General features: G+C 49.8%; 1 long non-coding RNA gene across 1 annotated transcript; it reads left to right on the plus strand.

The window, feature by feature from the left end:
* Positions 1-4,771: 4,771 nt before the first annotated feature.
* On the plus strand, positions 4,772-20,514 carry LOC137839579 (uncharacterized). The gene is made up of 5 exons (XR_011085744.1): positions 4,772-4,824; positions 19,249-19,278; positions 19,486-19,653; positions 19,741-19,817; positions 20,283-20,514. It is a non-coding gene; the product is annotated as an uncharacterized lncRNA (long non-coding RNA).
* The last annotated feature ends 1,990 nt before the right edge of the window (positions 20,515-22,504 follow it).

Below are 22,504 nucleotides of genomic sequence, written 5' to 3' on the forward strand. Positions count from 1 at the left end.
CAGATATTACCGAACTATCTTGAATCTTTCATTCACTGCCACGACATTGAAGGCCATTTCTCAGCTGTTCACTTTCCCCATGCTCATGTTATTCGAATCTAGGATGTGGTTTTCATTTGAATTTCTCACTTTTGGACCTCTAAATTGCTCCTATCGTTAATTTATTTGTACCGAGTAGACTTTCACAAGGGTATTAAGAGAACCAACAGATTACTTCCAAATCTAATATCTCCTCGTTGGCATCTCCTCCTCTATTTTGGACTTACGGCTTTTGACCTGTGAGTCTTGTTACATAGGCGCTGGTCGCCCTTGTCGAGCCAAAATTTATGAGCAGGCTCTCCGTGAATACGATTCAGCTCTATGTCTAAATCCAGAGAATTCCTTTAATTCTAGCTGGCGCTGTGGCCCTCACTTGATACCTCTCTTGCGCTCATAAATTAGTCTTCACCTGTTAGACTGCTGTTAAACATTCATTCTAAGTTCAGTCTGTGTCTCTTTGTCCTGGAGCCAACGGATGTATCCGCTGTGTCGGGTTTTTTTATGTAAACAGAAAATCTGAAATGTTAATGAGAGTCGCAAAGAAACAAAGCCGTAGCAATAACTTGTTTTCAATTTTCTCATCTTTTCAACAATTTAAATTAACAAGTTGTGGTTGTCTTTAAACAATTTCCCATTTTCCTCAGAATGCTAAAAGGAGCATCAGCTGGCTCTAGTTATTTACGAGCGGACCACACTCCTCTCGACATACCTACATACTCATCTATATTGGTGTCGTATTGATTAACATACGCATGCTTCTTGTTTCTCTTGTTAGACAGCTATGGGACATTAATTATCATGGGTTGCAGTTAGCTCAGGACCTTCACTGTTGGTCATGCATTCCTTTGCCCCTCTCGCTACCAGCAAGGTAGACCCCTAAAATGGGCATAACTCCGGCCCTGCACGCGGCCCCGACGCCGCCCGAGCGGGGAGGGCCCAGCCCTGAAACATGGTGAGCAGATACAGGTTGGCCACCCTGCCGCCCCCGGCGCTGGGTCCCCCTCCTGCACGCGCAGCGCAGGCGGGCACGCGCCCCAGAGCACCGAGAAGCTCACCATTTAACTTTTTTCTTTTTGCCTCTCCAAGCACGCTCACCCACACGCATTCAAGAGCAAACACACACACTTACTTACGACCGCGCACACGCGCACACACGCACGCTTACATACACACACCCATGGGTACACTCACACGCCTCTGCACGCGCAGACACTCACAAACAGACGCCATTGAGCGACAAACGCTCACGCACAAACACAGAAGACAGAGCAGGATTCGAATCCATTCCACGTTTTGCTGTTTGCCAACTGCGGCTATGCAGTTTGGTGTTTAACAGTGCAGATATGCACTGACAAATACGCACGTCTTACTTAACTTTCGTTTCGTTTCGTTTCTAATAGCGCTTTATATTTTCCCCTTTATTTTCTGCAGAATTTAACTTAAGTGTGCACACAAATTACTTTTCCATCATGGTATACCAATCCTTGCACTCCGAGGCCTCATTGCCACGTTTTCCCTCTTTCACACAGAGGGTTCCCTATACACACACAATGCCGTCCAGCACCTATTTCCCAAACGCGGTCTGTACAGGCTCAAATTTATCAAACTTTGACAGACGTGCATGCTATTATAATACGTCCCCATAGAGGAATCGAACCGCAAGCAGATCGTATCAGCTTAATCAATATTCAAAAACCGCCAGTCCTTCGTTTTACCTGGGGGCCTCTTACACCAGCATTTAAATTAACAAGCCTTATAACTCACATACACCTCTAATTCGATCAGTGCCCAAACGATGTGGCTTCGCGCGCATCATTCTCTTCGGCCCACAGGTCGCTAACCTGGCCGGATATTTCTCCATCCACTCACTCTCACGGTACGGATGCCAAGGTTGCGCTCGTTCCTATTAGCCAAACGCGGTCAACGCAACCTCCCTTTTTCGTTGGACTTTGGCAGAGACTAGCACAACCACCGAACATCTCGACAATCGCACTTGGCGCTTGCAGTGTCCCGGCTATGTCCCAGGAATTTTCAGCCTCTGGGGGCGAGGCGGATGTGATTTATCTCTTGTCACAACATAGTTCAATCGTACCTGTGTTTCCGCCACAATCACACAGCTAAAATTTCGATCCTCCGCGGGACCATTGAAACGACTAATTTCCACGTCCACGTTTTATGGGACTTCCTACTATTTACTTCTCGTGACAGCCGACCAGCGTTGTCCTCGACAACCTGTCCTGTTTCACTTTCGCCCTCCCTGGAGCGTTTAATTCGTTTATCATTCTCACAAGACATGCCATTCACTCGTGCAATCCCCAAAACGTTTAGTTACTGTTCCCTTTTTATTTATTGTTTTTTATTTATTTTCCTGTTTTTATTTTACTTTTCTTTCGCTGTCTCTATTTGGGGCCACTCCCCCTTCAAAAGTCGCATTATGACGGCTTTTGACTAGGAGAGACAACTTTCCCGGGAGCCCGCCGTGGCCCCATCAGATCCGTTTAACTGCCCTCCGTGTGGGGGACAACGCTCCCTCCCCCCCTTTCCAAGAGCGAGCATGCTGTGGCGACCTTGAGTGCAAGCAACTCACCTCAAAACAGGTCGTCGGCTGGCCGCTGGATGCTCGCGGAGAGAGCGGGCGGGACGGTCCCCTGGAGAACACGAATCCTGTTCGTGACGCCAAAAATGTGGTATATGGTTTTTGCTGCTGCGCTGGTCTTCAAAAAACACTCGGTGATCGGTGGCTGTTTCCCGACGAATGAGCACTTCAGGGACCACGGCTGATTGGGAAAAGATTTTATTCAACCAATGTCAGAGTGAAGTCTTTCCAGAAAGTTGAGTGGCACAAGGCATGGATGTCAAAAAAGCCCCCCCCCCCAAAAGGGGGAGAGAGCGAGAGCGAGCGAACCCGCGCTAGAGCGAGCCCTGGAACCAACGAACGACCCCTGCTCGAACGAGAGCCAACGAACCCCCCCTCTTGTCAGGCCCGTAGCTTTTATACCTGACAAGAAGCTGATGTCACGGCTTGGGGTAACAGCTGTAGTTTTCAATCTACTAGTTTACTTCGGTCCTAAAAAGGAGATCTTGACCAGCGCTGTTGGTGATGGACAACAACAGCCACTTTACCTTATTATAGGATTGCACACATTGCTGAAACTGAATTCTCCCTGGTCACGGACAACTGGCCCTTCTATCTTCTACCAAGTACTTTACTGAAACTAAAGCTTCTCTGTACAGCAAATATAGTTTGATAGTCTTACTACTACTAGTGGATCATCTAGTGCAACATACAGATACGCATAAAGTTCAAAATTCACTTCATTGTAATTCAGAATAGTTTTCAAAAGAAGGCCATTAGAATTATATACAAGTCTGATTACCCTGAACATAATAGCAAGCTATTAATTAAATCACAAATTCTTCAATTCAAAGATTTGGTAGATTATCAGACAAATAATGTCTAACAGTAATTGATTTAACACATCACGATAAGTAGATTGAGTGTGGGCACTCTCAAGTTAACATATGTGATTATACTGCCTAATCTGTTACAGAGTATGTTGTTGCCGAGTAATGTAGAATAGATCCAAAGTAGTAATCCAGAATAGTTTTGAAAAGGCCATTAGAATAATAAACAAATCTGATTACCGTGAAGATAATAACAAGCTAAGTGTTTAATATGTCCTATGAAGTCAAAATTGGGCACCATCATGTGGTGAAATTTGGAATTGCATCACATCCAATTTTGCTTGGGAACAAACAGATTTAATAAATCTTAGTCTTAAATAAGCCACTCCTCAAACAAGTAAACTCTGCCCATTTTGCGCAGTAGATGTTCTGTTAATATCTAGTATTTATACAAAGTCATAATTTAAATTGCTTTCATTTAACTAAGCGTTTAATACTTCCTATCAGGTCTCAAGTCAAGATTTGGCAAAATACAATTTCAGCAAATCCAATTTTGCCAGGGAACAAGAATAGATTAAATAAACTAAATAAGTCTTCTTCCCATTAAATAAATCAGAAAAGTCTGTCTTGTAACCAGTCCTCTTCAAACAAGTAAAGTCTGCCCATTTTGTGCCGTGGATTTTGTGTCTATGCCTAGTATTTATACAAAATCATAATTTAAACGACTTCATTCCTTCATTCACTTTGGAAATTTGGAATTGCAGCAAATCGAATTTTGCCAGGGAACAAAAATAGATCAATTAATCTAAATAAGTCTTCTTCCCATTGAATAAATTAAAAAAGTCTTACTTGTTCCCACTCCTTTTCAAAAAAGTAGTTTAAAACGAGGGCCCTTCACTCAACCTTTAACCCTATTTATTCACCTTCTAGGCTAAGTGTTAAAGGCTAAATGTTAAAGGGTAAGTGTTAGAGGCTAAGTGCCAGAGGCTAGGCGCCAGAGGCGAGTTTTTGTGGGCTGAAGTTTTAGTGGGGTTAGTGTGAATACAATCCAAAAGAATACAACAGAATACAATACAATAGAATATAATACATAGATTAAATTCAATAGCTCTTACTACTTCCCATTAAATAAATTAAATATGTCTTACTTGTTCCCAATCCTTTTCAAAAAAGTTGTTTGAAACGAGGGCCCTTCACTCAACCTTTAACCTCTACCACCGCACGTCACATTGTGTTGTATCTGTGAATGTTGGTTGTGGCCAAATCATAGTTTTCTTTCATTCGTTTAGGTTCCACGGTGTTTGTTGGCTATATGTTTTCCAATGTCAGAAGGATGAAAATACAAAGTACAACGCTTGGACGTGGGCAAAGACGTCACCGGTGAGTCCTTCCTTCCTATTTATTTACCTTCTAGGTGCTAGAGGCTAAGTGTTAGAGGCTAAGTGTTAGAGGCTAAGTGTTAAAGGCAACACAATACGAACGACACAACACAATACGAACAACTCAACACAATACGAACAACACAATATGAACAACACAACACAATACGAACAACACAACACAATACGAACAACACAACACATTACTAACAACACAACACAATACGGACAACACAACGATACTGCACTGAACAACACCATACCGCACTGAACAACATGATACCGCACTGAACAACACGATACCGCACTGAACAACACCATGCCGCACTGAACAACACCATGCCGCACTGAACAACACCATCCCGCAATGAACAACACCATGCCGCACTGAACAACACCATGCCGCACTGAACGACACCATGCTGCACTGAACGACACCATGCCGCACTGAAAAACACCATGCCGCACTGAACGACACCATGCCGCACTGAAAGACACCATGCCGCACTGAAAGACACCATCCCGCACTGAACAACACCATGCCGCACTGAAAACACCATCCTTCACTGAACAACACCATCCCGCACTGAACAACATTATGCCGCACTGAACAACATTATGCCGCACTGAACAACATTATGCCGCACTGAACAACACCACGCCGCACTGAACAACACCATGCCGCACTGAACAACATTATGCCGCACTGAAAAACACCATGCCGCACTAAACAACACTATCCCGCACTGAACAACACCATGCCGCATTGAACAACACCATGCCGCACTGAACAACACCATCCTGCACTGAACAAAACCATCCCGCACTGAACAACACCATGCCGCACTGAACAACATTATGCCGCACTGAACAACATTATGCCGCACTGAACAACACCATGCCGCACTGAACAACACCATGCCGCACTGAACAACACCATGCCGCACTGAACAACACCATGCCGCACTGAACAACACCATGCCGCACTGAACAACATTATGCTGCACTGAACGACACCATGCCGCACTGAACAACACCATGCCGCACTGAACGACACCATGCCGCACTGAAAGACACCATCCCGCACTGAACAACACCATGCCGCACTGAACAACACCATCCTGCACTGAACAACACCATCCCGCACTGAACAACATTATGCCGCACTGAACAACATTATGCCGCACTGAACAACATTATGCCGCACTGAACAACACCATGCCGCACTGAACAACACCATGCCGGACTGAACAACATTATGCCGCACTGAAAAACACCATGCCGCACTGAACAACACCATGCCGCAATGAACAACAAAATGCCGCACTGAACAACACCATGCCGCACTGAACAAAATTATGCCGCACTGAACAACATTATGCCGCACTGAACAACACCATGCCGCACTGAACAACACCATGCCGCACTGAACAACATTATGCTGCACTGAACAACACCATCCTGCACTGAACAACACCATCCCGCACTGAACAACACCATCCCGCACTGAACAACACCATGCCGCACTGAACAACACCATGCCGCACTGAACAACACCATCCTGCACTGAACAACACCATCCCGCACTGAACAACATTATGCCGCACTGAACAACATTATGCCGCACTGAACAACATTATGCCGCACTGAACAACACCATGCCCCACTGAACAACACCATGCCGCACTGAACAACACCATGCCGCACTGAACAACACCATGCCGCACTGAACAACACCATGCCGCACTGAACAACACCATGCCGCAATGAACGAAACCATGCCGCACTGAACAACACCATGCCGCACGGAACAAAATTATGCCGCACTGAACAACATTATGCCGCACTGAACAACACCATGCCGCACTGAACAACACCATGCCGCACTGAACAACATTATGCTGCACTGAACGACACCATGCCGCACTGAACAACACCATGCCGCACTGAACGACACCATGCCGCACTGAAAGACACCATCCCGCACTGAACAACACCATGCCGCACTGAACAACACCATCCTGCACTGAACAACACCATCCCGCACTGAACAACATTATGCCGCACTGAACAACATTATGCCGCACTGAACAACATTATGCCGCACTGAACAACACCATGCCGCACTGAACAACACCATGCCGGACTGAACAACATTATGCCGCACTGAAAAACACCATGCCGCACTAAACAACACTATCCCGCACTGAACAACACCATGCCGCATTGAACAACACCATGCCGCACTGAACAACACCATCCTGCACTGAACAAAACCATCCCGCACTGAACAACAACATGCCGCACTGAACAACATTATGCCGCACTGAACAACATTATGCCGCACTGAACAACACCATGCCGCACTGAACAACACCATCCCGCACTAAACAACACCATCCCGCACTGAACAACACCATGCCGCACTAAACAACACCATGCCGCACTGAACAACACCATGCCGCACTGAACAACACCATCCCGCACTGAACAACACCATGCCGCACTGAACAACACCATGGCGCACTGAACAACATTATGCCGCACTGAACAACACCATGCCGCACTGAACAACACCATGCCGCACTGAACAACATTATGCCGCACTGAGCAACATTATGCCGCACTGAACAACACCATCCCGCACTGAACAACACCATGCCGCTTTGAACAACACCATGCCGCACTGAACAACACCATCCTGCACTGAACAACACCATCCTGCACTGAACAACATCATCCCGCACTGAACAACATTATGCCGCACTGAACAACATTATGCCGCACTGAACAACACCATGCCGCACTGAACAACACCATGCCGCACTGAAAACACCATCCTTCACTGAACAACACCATCCCGCACTGAACAACATTATGCCGCACTGAACAACATTATGCCGCACTGAACAACATTATGCCGCACTGAACAACACCACGCCGCACTGAACAACACCATGCCGCACTGAACAACATTATGCCGCACTGAAAAACACCATGCCGCACTAAACAACACTATCCCGCACTGAACAACACCATGCCGCATTGAACAACACCATGCCGCACTGAACAACACCATCCTGCACTGAACAAAACCATCCCGCACTGAACGACACCATGCCGCACTGAAAAACACCATGCCGCACTGAACGACACCATGCCGCACTGAAAGACACCATCCCGCACTGAACAACACCATGCCGCACTGAAAACACCATCCTTCACTGAACAACACCATCCCGCACTGAACAACATTATGCCGCACTGAACAACATTATGCCGCACTGAACAACATTATGCCGCACTGAACAACACCACGCCGCACTGAACAACACCATGCCGCACTGAACAACATTATGCCGCACTGAAAAACACCATGCCGCACTAAACAACACTATCCCGCACTGAACAACACCATGCCGCATTGAACAACACCATGCCGCACTGAACAACACCATCCTGCACTGAACAAAACCATCCCGCACTGAACAACACCATGCCGCACTGAACAACATTATGCCGCACTGAACAACATTATGCCGCACTGAACAACACCATGCCGCACTGAACAACACCATGCCGCACTGAACAACACCATGCCGCACTGAACAACACCATGCCGCACTGAACAACACCATGCCGCACTGAACAACATTATGCTGCACTGAACGACACCATGCCGCACTGAACAACACCATGCCGCACTGAACGACACCATGCCGCACTGAAAGACACCATCCCGCACTGAACAACACCATGCCGCACTGAACAACACCATCCTGCACTGAACAACACCATCCCGCACTGAACAACATTATGCCGCACTGAACAACATTATGCCGCACTGAACAACATTATGCCGCACTGAACAACACCATGCCGCACTGAACAACACCATGCCGGACTGAACAACATTATGCCGCACTGAAAAACACCATGCCGCACTGAACAACACCATGCCGCAATGAACAACAAAATGCCGCACTGAACAACACCATGCCGCACTGAACAAAATTATGCCGCACTGAACAACATTATGCCGCACTGAACAACACCATGCCGCACTGAACAACACCATGCCGCACTGAACAACATTATGCTGCACTGAACAACACCATCCTGCACTGAACAACACCATCCCGCACTGAACAACACCATCCCGCACTGAACAACACCATGCCGCACTGAACAACACCATGCCGCACTGAACAACACCATCCTGCACTGAACAACACCATCCCGCACTGAACAACATTATGCCGCACTGAACAACATTATGCCGCACTGAACAACATTATGCCGCACTGAACAACACCATGCCCCACTGAACAACACCATGCCGCACTGAACAACACCATGCCGCACTGAACAACACCATGCCGCACTGAACAACACCATGCCGCACTGAACAACACCATGCCGCAATGAACGACACCATGCCGCACTGAACAACACCATGCCGCACGGAAAAAAATTATGCCGCACTGAACAACATTATGCCGCACTGAACAACACCATGCCGCACTGAACAACACCATGCCGCACTGAACAACATTATGCTGCACTGAACGACACCATGCCGCACTGAACAACACCATGCCGCACTGAACGACACCATGCCGCACTGAAAGACACCATCCCGCACTGAACAACACCATGCCGCACTGAACAACACCATCCTGCACTGAACAACACCATGCCGCACTGAACAACACCATGGCGCACTGAACAACATTATGCCGCACTGAACAACATTATGCCGCACTGAACAACACCATGCCGCACTGAACAACACCATGCCGCACTGAGCAACATTATGCCGCACTGAGCAACATTATGCCGCACTGAACAACACCATCCCGCACTGAACAACACCATGCCGCTTTGAACAACACCATGCCGCACTGAACAACACCATCCTGCACTGAACAACACCATCCTGCACTGAACAACATCATCCCGCACTGAACAACACCATCCTGCACTGAACAACACCATGCCGCACTGAACAACATTATGCCACACTGAACAACACCATCCCGCACTGAACAACATTATGCCGCACTGAACAACATTATGCCGCACTGAACAACATTATGCCGCACTGAACAACACCATGCCCCACTGAACAACACCATGCCGCACTGAACAACACCATGCCGCACTGAACAACACCATGCCGCACTGAACAACACCATGCCGCACTGAACAACACCATGCCGCAATGAACGACACCATGCCGCACTGAACAACACCATGCCGCACGGAACAAAATTATGCCGCACTGAACAACATTATGCCGCACTGAACAACACCATGCCGCACTGAACAACACCATGCCGCACTGAACAACATTATGCTGCACTGAACGACACCATGCCGCACTGAACAACACCATGCCGCACTGAACGACACCATGCCGCACTGAAAGACACCATCCCGCACTGAACAACACCATGCCGCACTGAACAACACCATCCTGCACTGAACAACACCATCCCGCACTGAACAACATTATGCCGGACTGAACAACATTATGCCGCACTGAACAACATTATGCCGCACTGAACAACACCATGCCGCACTGAACAACACCATGCCGGACTGAACAACATTATGCCGCACTGAAAAACACCATGCCGCACTAAACAACACTATCCCGCACTGAACAACACCATGCCGCATTGAACAACACCATGCCGCACTGAACAACACCATCCTGCACTGAACAAAACCATCCCGCACTGAACAACAACATGCCGCACTGAACAACATTATGCCGCACTGAACAACATTATGCCGCACTGAACAACACCATGCCGCACTGAACAACACCATCCCGCACTAAACAACACCATCCCGCACTGAACAACACCATGCCGCACTAAACAACACCATGCCGCACTGAACAACACCATGCCGCACTGAACAACACCATCCCGCACTGAACAACACCATGCCGCACTGAACAACACCATGGCGCACTGAACAACATTATGCCGCACTGAACAACACCATGCCGCACTGAACAACACCATGCCGCACTGAACAACATTATGCCGCACTGAGCAACATTATGCCGCACTGAACAACACCATCCCGCACTGAACAACACCATGCCGCTTTGAACAACACCATGCCGCACTGAACAACACCATCCTGCACTGAACAACACCATCCTGCACTGAACAACATCATCCCGCACTGAACAACACCATCCTGCACTGAACAACACCATGCCGCACTGAACAACATTATGCCACACTGAACAACACCATGCCACACTGAACAACACCATGCCGCACTGAACAACACCATGCCGCACTGAACGACACCATGACGCACTGAAAGACACAATCCCGCACTGAACAACACCATGCCGCACTGAACAACACCATCCTGCACTGAACAACACCATCCCGCACTGAACAACATTATGCCGCACTGAACAACATTATGCCGCACTGAACAACACCATGCCGCACTGAACAACACCATGCCGCACTGAACAACATTATGCCGCACTGAAAAACACCATGCCGCACTAAACAACACTATCCCGCACTGAACAACACCATGCCGCATTGAACAACACCATGCCGCACTGAACAACACCATGCCGCACTGCACAACACCATCCCGCACTGAACAACACCATGCCGCACTGAACAACACCATGCCGCACTGAACAACATTATGCCGCACTGAACAACATTATGCCGCACTGAACAACACCATGCCGCACTGAACAACACCATGCCGCACTGAACAACATTATGCCGCACTGAGCAACATTATGCCGCACTGAACAACACCATCCCGCACTGAACAACACCATGCCGCTTTGAACAACACCATGCTGCACTGAACAACACCATCCTGCACTGAACAACACCATCCTGCACGAACAACATCATCCCGCACTGAACAACATTATGCCGCACTGAACAACACCATGCCGCACTGAACAACACCATGCCGCACTGAACAACATTATGCCGCACTGAGCAACACCATGCCGCACTGAACAACATTATGCCGCACTGAGCAACATTATGCCGCACTGAACAACACCATCCCGCACTGAACACAACCATGCCGCATTGAACAACACCATGCCGCACTGAACAACACCATGCCGCACTGAACAACACCATGCCGCACTGAACAACACCATCCCGCGCTAAACAACACCATCCCGCACTGAACAACACCATGCCGCACTGAACAACACCATCCCGCACTGAACAACACCATGCCGCTTTGAACAACACCATGCCGCACTGAACAACACCATCCTGCACTGAACAACATCATCCCGCACTGAACAACACCATCCTGCACTGTACAACACCATGCCGCACTGAACAACACCATCCTGCACTGTACAACACCATGCCGCACTGAACAACATTATGCCACACTGAACAACACCATGCCACACTGAACAACACCATGCCGCACTGAACAACACCATGCCGCACTGAACAACACCATGCCGCACTGAACAACACCATGCCGCACTGAACAACACCATGCCGCACTGAACAACACCATCCCACACTGAACAACACCATGCAGCACTGAACAACACCATGCCGCACTGAACAACACCATGCCGCACTGAACAACACCATGCCGCACTGAACAACACCATGCCGCACTGAACAACACCATCCCGCACTAAACAACACCATGCCGCACTGAACAACACCATCCCGCACTGAACACCACCATGCCGCACTGAACAACACCATGCCGCACTGAACAACACCATGCCGCACTGAACAACACCATGCCGCACTGAACAACACCATGCCGCACTGAACACCACCATGCCGCACTGAACAACACCATGACCCACTGAACAACACCATGCCGCACTGAACAACACCATGCCGCATTGAACAACACCATCCCGCACTGAACAACACCACGCCGCACTGAACAACACCATGCCGCACTGAACTACACCATGCCGCACTTAACAACACCATGCCGCACTGAACAACACCATCCCGCACTGAACAACACCATGCCGCACTGAACAACACCATCCCGCACTAAACAACACCAACCCGCACTGAACAACACCATGCCGCACTAAACAACACCATGCCGCACTGAACAACACCATGCCGCACTGAACAACACCATCCCGCACTGAACAACACCATGCCGCACTGAACAACACCATTCCACACTGAACAACACCATGCCGCACTGAAAAACACCATGCCGCACTGAACAACACCATCCCGCACTAAACAACACTATGACGCACTGAACAACACCATGCCCCACTGAACAACACCATGCCGCACTGAACAACACCATGCCGCACTGAACAACACCATGCCGCACTGAACAACACCATGCCGCACTGAACAACACCATGCCGCACTGAACAACACCATGCCGCACTGAACAACACCATCCCGCACTGAACAACACCATGCCGCAATGAACACCATGCCGCACTGCACAACACCATGCCGCACTGCACAACACCATCCCGCACTGAACAACACCATGCCGCACTGAACAACACCATGGCGCACTGAACAACATTATGCCGCACTGAACAACATTATGCCGCACTGAACAACACCATGCCGCACTGAACAACACCATGCCGCACTGAGCAACATTATGGCGCACAGAGCAACATTATGCCGCACTGAACAACACCATCCCGCACTGAACAACACCATGCCGCTTTGAACAACACCATGCCGCACTGAACAACACCATCCTGCACTGAACAACACCATCCTGCACTGAACAACATCATCCCGCACTGAACAACACCATCCTGCACTGAACAACACCATGCCGCACTGAACAACATTATGCCACACTGAACAACACCATCCCGCACTGAACAACATTATGCCGCACTGAACAACATTATGCCGCACTGAACAACATTATGCCGCACTGAACAACACCATGCCCCACTGAACAACACCATGCCGCACTGAACAACACCATGCCGCACTGAACAACACCATGCCGCACTGAACAACACCATGCCGCACTGAACAACACCATGCCGCAATGAACGACACCATGCCGCACTGAACAACACCATGCCGCACGGAACAAAATTATGCCGCACTGAACAACATTATGCCGCACTGAACAACACCATGCCGCACTGAACAACACCATGCCGCACTGAACAACATTATGCTGCACTGAACGACACCATGCCGCACTGAACAACACCATGCCGCACTGAAAGACACCATCCCGCACTGAACAACACCATGCCGCACTGAACAACACCATCCTGCACTGAACAACACCATCCCGCACTGAACAACATTATGCCGCACTGAACAACATTATGCCGCACTGAACAACATTATGCCGCACTGAACAACACCATGCCGCACTGAACAACACCATGCCGGACTGAACAACATTATGCCGCACTGAAAAACACCATGCCGCACTAAACAACACTATCCCGCACTGAACAACACCATGCCGCATTGAACAACACCATGCCGCACTGAACAACACCATCCTGCACTGAACAAAACCATCCCGCACTGAACAACAACATGCCGCACTGAACAACATTATGCCGCACTGAACAACATTATGCCGCACTGAACAACACCATGCCGCACTGAACAACACCATCCCGCACTAAACAACACCATCCCGCACTGAACAACACCATGCCGCACTAAACAACACCATGCCGCACTGAACAACACCATGCCGCACTGAACAACACCATCCCGCACTGAACAACACCATGCCGCACTGAACAACACCATGGCGCACTGAACAACATTATGCCGCACTGAACAACACCATGCCGCACTGAACAACACCATGCCGCACTGAACAACATTATGCCGCACTGAGCAACATTATGCCGCACTGAACAACACCATCCCGCACTGAACAACACCATGCCGCTTTGAACAACACCATGCCGCACTGAACAACACCATCCTGCACTGAACAACACCATCCTGCACTGAACAACATCATCCCGCACTGAACAACACCATCCTGCACTGAACAACACCATGCCGCACTGAACAACATTATGCCACACTGAACAACACCATGCCACACTGAACAACACCATGCCGCACTGAACAACAACATGCCGCACTGAACAACATTATGCCGCACTGAACAACATTATGCCGCACTGAACAACACCATGCCGCACTGAACAACACCATCCCGCACTAAACAACACCATCCCGCACTGAACAACACCATGCCGCACTAAACAACACCATGCCGCACTGAACAACACCATGCCGCACTGAACAACACCATCCCGCACTGAACAACACCATGCCGCACTGAACAACACCATGGCGCACTGAACAACATTATGCCGCACTGAACAACACCATGCCGCACTGAACAACACCATGCCGCACTGAACAACATTATGCCGCACTGAGCAACATTATGCCGCACTGAACAACACCATCCCGCACTGAACAACACCATGCCGCTTTGAACAACACCATGCCGCACTGAACAACACCATCCTGCACTGAACAACACCATCCTGCACTGAACAACATCATCCCGCACTGAACAACACCATCCTGCACTGAACAACACCATGCCGCACTGAACAACATTATGCCACACTGAACAACACCATGCCACACTGAACAACACCATGCCGCACTGAACAACACCATGCCGCACTGAACGACACCATGACGCACTGAAAGACACAATCCCGCACTGAACAACACCATGCCGCACTGAACAACACCATCCTGCACTGAACAACACCATCCCGCACTGAACAACATTATGCCGCACTGAACAACATTATGCCGCACTGAACAACACCATGCCGCACTGAACAACACCATGCCGCACTGAACAACATTATGCCGCACTGAAAAACACCATGCCGCACTAAACAACACTATCCCGCACTGAACAACACCATGCCGCATTGAACAACACCATGCCGCACTGAACAACACCATGCCGCACTGCACAACACCATCCCGCACTGAACAACACCATGCCGCACTGAACAACACCATGCCGCACTGAACAACATTATGCCGCACTGAACAACATTATGCCGCACTGAACAACACCATGCCGCACTGAACAACACCATGCCGCACTGAACAACATTATGCCGCACTGAGCAACATTATGCCGCACTGAACAACACCATCCCGCACTGAACAACACCATGCCGCTTTGAACAACACCATGCTGCACTGAACAACACCATCCTGCACTGAACAACACCATCCTGCACGAACAACATCATCCCGCACTGAACAACATTATGCCGCACTGAACAACACCATGCCGCACTGAACAACACCATGCCGCACTGAACAACATTATGCCGCACTGAGCAACACCATGCCGCACTGAACAACATTATGCCGCACTGAGCAACATTATGCCGCACTGAACAACACCATCCCGCACTGAACACAACCATGCCGCATTGAACAACACCATGCCGCACTGAACAACACCATGCCGCACTGAACAACACCATGCCGCACTGAACAACACCATCCCGCGCTAAACAACACCATCCCGCACTGAACAACACCATGCCGCACTGAACAACACCATCCCGCACTGAACAACACCATGCCGCTTTGAACAACACCATGCCGCACTGAACAACACCATCCTGCACTGAACAACATCATCCCGCACTGAACAACACCATCCTGCACTGTACAACACCATGCCGCACTGAACAACACCATCCTGCACTGTACAACACCATGCCGCACTGAACAACATTATGCCACACTGAACAACACCATGCCACACTGAACAACACCATGCCGCACTGAACAACACCATGCCGCACTGAACAACACCATGCCGCACTGAACAACACCATGCCGCACTGAACAACACCATGCCGCACTGAACAACACCATGCCACACTGAACAACACCATGCCGCACTGAACAACACCATGCCGCACTGAACAACACCATGCCGCACTGAACAACACCATGCCGCACTGAACAACACCATGCCGCACTGAACAACACCATCCCGCACTAAACAACACCATGCCGCACTGAACAACACCATGCCGCACTGAACACCACCATGCCGCACTGAACAACACCATGCCGCACTGAACAACACCATGCCGCACTGAACAACACCATGCCGCACTGAACAACACCATGCCGCACTGAACAACACCATCCTGCACTGAACAACACCATGCCGCACTGAACAACACCATGCCGCACTGAACAACACCATTCCGCACTGAACAACACCATGCCGCACTAAAAAACACCATGCCGCACTGAACAACACCATGCCGCACTAAACAACACTATGACGCACTGAACAACACCATGCCCCACTGAACAACACCATGCCGCACTGAACAACACCATGCCGCACTGAACAACACCATGCCGCACTGAACAACACCATGCCGCAATGAACAACACCATGCCGCACTGAACAACACCATGCCGCACTGAACAAAATTATGCCGCACTGAACAACATTATGCCGCACTGAACAACACCATGCCGCACTGAACAACACCATGCCGCACTGAACAACATTATGCTGCACTGAACAACACCATCCTGCACTGAACAACACCATCCCGCACTGAACAACACCATCCCGCACTGAACAACACCATGCCGCACTGAACAACACCATGCCGCACTGAACAACACCATGCCGCACTGAACAACACCATGCCGCACTGAACAACACCATGCCGCACTGAACAACACCATCCCGCACTGAACAACACCATGCCGCAATGAACAACACCATGCCACACTGAAAAACACCATGCCGCACTGCACAACACCATCCCGCACTGAACAACACCATGCCGCACTGAACAACACCATGGCGCACTGAACAACATTATGCCGCACTGAACAACATTATGCCGCACTGAACAACATTATGCCGCACTGAACAACACCATGACGCACTGAACAACACCATGCCGCACTGAACAACATTATGCCGCACTGAGCAACATTATGCCGCACTGAACAACATTATGCCGCACTGAACAACACCATGACGCACTGAACAACACCATGCCGCACTGAACAACATTATGCCGCACTGAGCAACATTATGCCGCACTGAACAACACCATCCCGCATTGAACAACACCATGCCGCTTTGAACAACACCATGCCGCACTGAACAACACCACCCTGCACTGAACAACATCATCCCGCACTGAACAACACCATCCTGCACTGTACAACACCATGCCGCACTGAACAACACCATCCTGCACTGTACAACACCATGCCGCACTGAACAACATTATGCCGCACTGAACAACACCATGCCACACTGAACAACACCATGCCGCACTGAACAACACCATGCTGCACTGAACAACACCATGCCGCACTGAAAAACACCATGCCGCACTGAACAACACCATGCCGCACTGAACAACACCATCCCGCACTGAACAACACCATGCCGCACTGAACAACACCATGCCGCACTGAACAACACCATGCCGCACTGAACAACACCATGCCGCACTGAACAACACCATGCCGCACTGAACAACACCATCCCGCACTGAACAACACCATGCCGCACTGAACAACACCATTCCGCACTGAACACCACCATGCCGCACGGAACAACACCATGCCGCACTGAACAACACCATGCCGCACTGAACAACACCATGCCGCACTGAACACCACCATGCCGCACTGAACAACACCATGCCCCACTGAACAACACCATGCCGCACTGAACAACACCATGCCGCATTGAACAACACCATCCCGCACTGAACAACACCACGCCGCACTGAACAACACCATGCCGCACTGAACTACACCATGCCGCACTTAACAACACCATGCCGCACTGAACAACACCATGCCGCACTGAACAGCACCATGCCGCACTGAACAGCACCATGCCGCACTGAACAACACCATGCCGCACTGAACTACACCATGCCGCACTGAACAACACCATGCCGCACTGAACAACACCATGCCGCACTGAACAACACCATGCCACACTGAACAACACCATGCCGCACTGAACAACACCATGCCGCACTGAACAACACCATGCCGCACTGAACTACACCATGCCGTACTGAACAACACGACGCCGCACTGAACAACACGACGCCGCACAGAACAACACGACGCCGCATAGAATAACACAATACCGCACAAAACAACACAATACCGCACAAACAGTTTTAGATATTATGTCGCAGTCATGTGACGCGGACATGACGTCAATGGGCGGAACTCACGGCAAAATTATAATCCGTGGGCGTGACTTGCAACAGGAAGTAGGAAAGCGGCAATGCTGGCAAACAAGACACAGCGGTTAGTAACACGACGACTAACAAGACGAATATTTTTGTTTTCAGCTTGCAACTTGACCGTCTAGAGCGTACAAGGTAATTACAACTCATTGTTTTGAAAAATATGTTTATTTTGTGTAGCCCTGAAAAGCGAGGGAGTGTGGCGTTTGGGAGGAACGTCGAACTCGGCGTCTGCTTCCAGCCACAGACGCCAAATTTCGACGATTATTTCGACTGGTCAACGGTTGTAAATGATTGCGTTGATTAAAAACTTTAACTCTACTCTTAACTTTGCCGTTTCAGATATGCGGGTATTACACCGCGGAAATGACGTCAATAGGCTGAACTCTCGCCAAAATTCAAATCTGTGGGCGCAATGGCCTTGAGCGAGACAACGGATACAAACACAACGATTATCAACAGAAATATCTTTATTTTCTGCTTGCAAGTGGACCGTCTAGAGCGTACACGGTAAGTACAACTCATTGTGTTCAAAAAGATTTACGTTTGTGAATGTTGGTTGAGGCTAAATGTTAATGTTTAATTTCATTCCTTTAGGTTCCACGGTGTTTGTTGGCTGTATGTTTTCCACTGCAAGAAGAGGCTCGTATCATTGACCAGCAGGAGCTACAATGGTGAGTACCCCTTTCGTCGTCCATTTATGTGAAACACTTCCTATTTCACGTCTAACAGTACTCGATTTAACAAATAACCATAAATAAATACAGTGTGGGCAGTCAAGTTAACATATGTGATTATCCTGCCTAATATGTTTATCACAAATATGTCACTAATCACTAAAATGTTTATTTGTTTATCACAACACCTTTTGACCTTCAGCAATCGATTATTTCCCTTCATCTACAGAGACAGAACGATGGTTTCATAAACATCTCATTCATTTCACCAAATAACTTCACGCAGGTGGATAACGGCCGTCTCGGTCACACTATGTTGCGTGATGCAGTTTTGAAGAACTAAATGCATTTATTCAATGAATAAGTCAAGCTAGATCTATGTTTATGATGTTGTAAGTTACGGTACCGATTGAAGTTGAGTCCGAAGCCAGTGGAAAACAGCACTGCGTTTGTGCTCTCCAGGTACAAATGTTGTGATCTCTGACTGACGACCGGGCGAGACTCGAGTAAGAGATGTCCAAACGAGCTCCGGCAGGGCGGGCCAAGGCGGAGTGAACGGGCGCCCTTCAGGCCGCCAATGACGAGCTGAGAGCCAAACTGATGGACGTCCAGTTAGAACTTCAGCAGGAGAAGAACAAGGTGAAAACCTCAACAGACAGACACTGCCTGCCTGCCTGCCTGCCTGCCTGCCTGCCTGCCTGCCTGCCTGCCTGCCTGCCTGCCTGCCTGCCTGCCTGCCTGCCTGCCTGCCTGCCTGCCTGCCTGCCTGCCTGCCTGCCTGCCTGCCTGCCTGCCTGCCTGCCTGCCTGCCTGCCTGCCTGCCTGCCTGCCTGCCTGCCTCCCTGCCTGCCTGGCTCCATCCCTCCCTCCCTCCCAGTTTTCCCGATGTAGATTTGACATGCGTGTGCCATGACTGTGTCAGCCTACATCAACAAATGCAGCGAGGACGTCAGCACCACTAAGAATATCATCACCCGGGGCAACCAACGACCCTGGATGACTGAGGAGGTACGTCAAACGCTACGAGCGCCATGACTGTGTCAGCCTACATCAACAAATGCACCGAGGACGTCAGCACCACTAAGAATATCATCACCCGGGGCAACCAACGACCCAGGATGACTGAGGAGGTACGTCAAACGCTACGAGCGCGGAACTCTGCCTTCAAGTCTGGCGACAAGGAGACACTGAGGACAGCGAGAGCCAACTTGAACCGTGCCATCAGGGTAGCGAAGCGAGACCGCAGTCGAAAAATTCAGGATCGTTTCCACGATGCCAACAACAACAGGAGTATGTGGCAAGGCATACGGGCGATTACAGACTACAAATCTGATTACAGATTACAGACCCCCCCCCCCCCCCCCCCCCCCCCGGTGGGTGAAGTTGATGCTGACTTTCTAAATGGTCTAAATAACTTCTTTGGGAGGTTCGAGGCACTAAACGGCACTCCAGCAGTTAAAACTGTCCCCCATCAGGAAGAGGAGGTACTCTGCCTTGACTCCGCCGATGTGTAAGACCCTGAGGAGAGTCAACCCCCGTAAGGCCCCTGGCCCCGACAACATTCCTGGGCGTGTGTTCAGGGAATGTGCAAGTCAGCTGGCTGGGGTCATCACAGACATTTTTAACACCTCGCTGGGCCAAGCCACAGTGCCAGCGTGCTTTAAGACTGCCTCCATCATTCCGGTGCCGAAGAAACCTCAAATCACCTCATTTAATGATTACTGACCTGTTGCACTGACTCCGGTCATGATGAAGTGCTTCGAAAGGCTGCTTAAAGGTCACATCGTTTCCAGACTCCCCCCATTATTCGACCCGTTCCAGTTTGCCAACCGGCAAAACCGCTCCACTCAGGACGCCATCTCCTCCGTTCTTCACCTGAGCCTGGCTCACCTGGAGGAGAAGAACACCCATGTGCGGATGCTGTTCCTGGACTTCAGCTCAGCGTTTAACACCATCATCCCACAGCATCTGGTAGGAAAATTGGAACACCTGGGCTTCAACACCCCCCTTCGCAACTGGGCTGCTAGACTTCCTCACCAACAGTCCTCAGTCAGTCCGGGTCGGACAGAACACCTCTGATGTCATCACCCTCAGCACAGGCTCCCCTCAGGGCTGCGTCCTGAGCCCCCTGCTGTTCACCCTGATGACACACGACTGCGTCCCCAGGTTCACCACCAATCACATCGTGAAGTTCGCAGACGACACAACGGTGGTGGGGCTCATCAGAGACAACAACGACCTGGACTACAGAGAGGAGGTGGAGCAGCTGGTGGGCTGGTGCAGAGACAACAGCCTGATCCTGAATGTGGAGAACATGAAGGAGATCATCGTCGACTTCAGGAAAAAACAGCCTCACCACGCTCCACTGATCATCAACAGCTCAGCTGTGGAGGGGGTCAGCAGCACCAAATTCCTGGGGGTCCACATCACAGAAGACCTCACCTGGACTATGAACACTACGGCACTGGTCAAGAGGGCACAGAAGCGCTTGTACTTCCTGCGGAGGATGAGGAGAGCCCACCTGCCCCCACCCATCATGAGGACGTTCTACAGGAGCACCATAGAGAGCATTCTGACAAGCTGTCTCTCTGTGTGGTGTGGAGGCTGCACCGCCTCCGATTGGAAGAACGTGAGGAGAGTGGTGAGGACAGCAGAGAGGATCATAGGGGTTCCTCTTCCCTCCA

Source organism: Syngnathus scovelli, chromosome 19 (assembly GCF_024217435.2).
Source record: "Syngnathus scovelli strain Florida chromosome 19, RoL_Ssco_1.2, whole genome shotgun sequence".
NCBI lineage: Eukaryota > Metazoa > Chordata > Actinopteri > Syngnathiformes > Syngnathidae > Syngnathus > Syngnathus scovelli.